Consider the following 321-nt stretch of genomic DNA (forward strand, 5'->3'; position numbering starts at 1 on the left):
GTGTTTCTTTTATTTGCATCATTTTAATTAGTTGTTTGCAGTGTTCAGCCATTTGCCCTTGACCACTTTACTATTCATGGACCACTAGAAATACTAGTGCCAATTTACAGTCTTTTTTTTTTGTGCGATTTACTTATCATCGGGGGTCATTTGCTTCATCTTTATTGGCTGCCAGGATGGCCGAGTGGTCTAAGGCGCCGCGTTTGGGTCCCAGTCTCCCCAGGAGGCCTGGGTTTGAATCTCGAATTTCCCCATTGTGGGACTAATAAAGGGAATCTTATCTTATTACGGTTCTTCCTTATTTGTGGTCAGGACCAGGAG

The sequence above is a fragment of the Idiotropiscis lumnitzeri genome, chromosome 16 (assembly GCF_059441095.1).
Source record: "Idiotropiscis lumnitzeri isolate Australia: NSW breed Sydney's pygmy pipehorse chromosome 16, RoL_Ilum_1.0, whole genome shotgun sequence".
Classification (NCBI taxonomy): Eukaryota; Metazoa; Chordata; class Actinopteri; order Syngnathiformes; family Syngnathidae; genus Idiotropiscis; species Idiotropiscis lumnitzeri.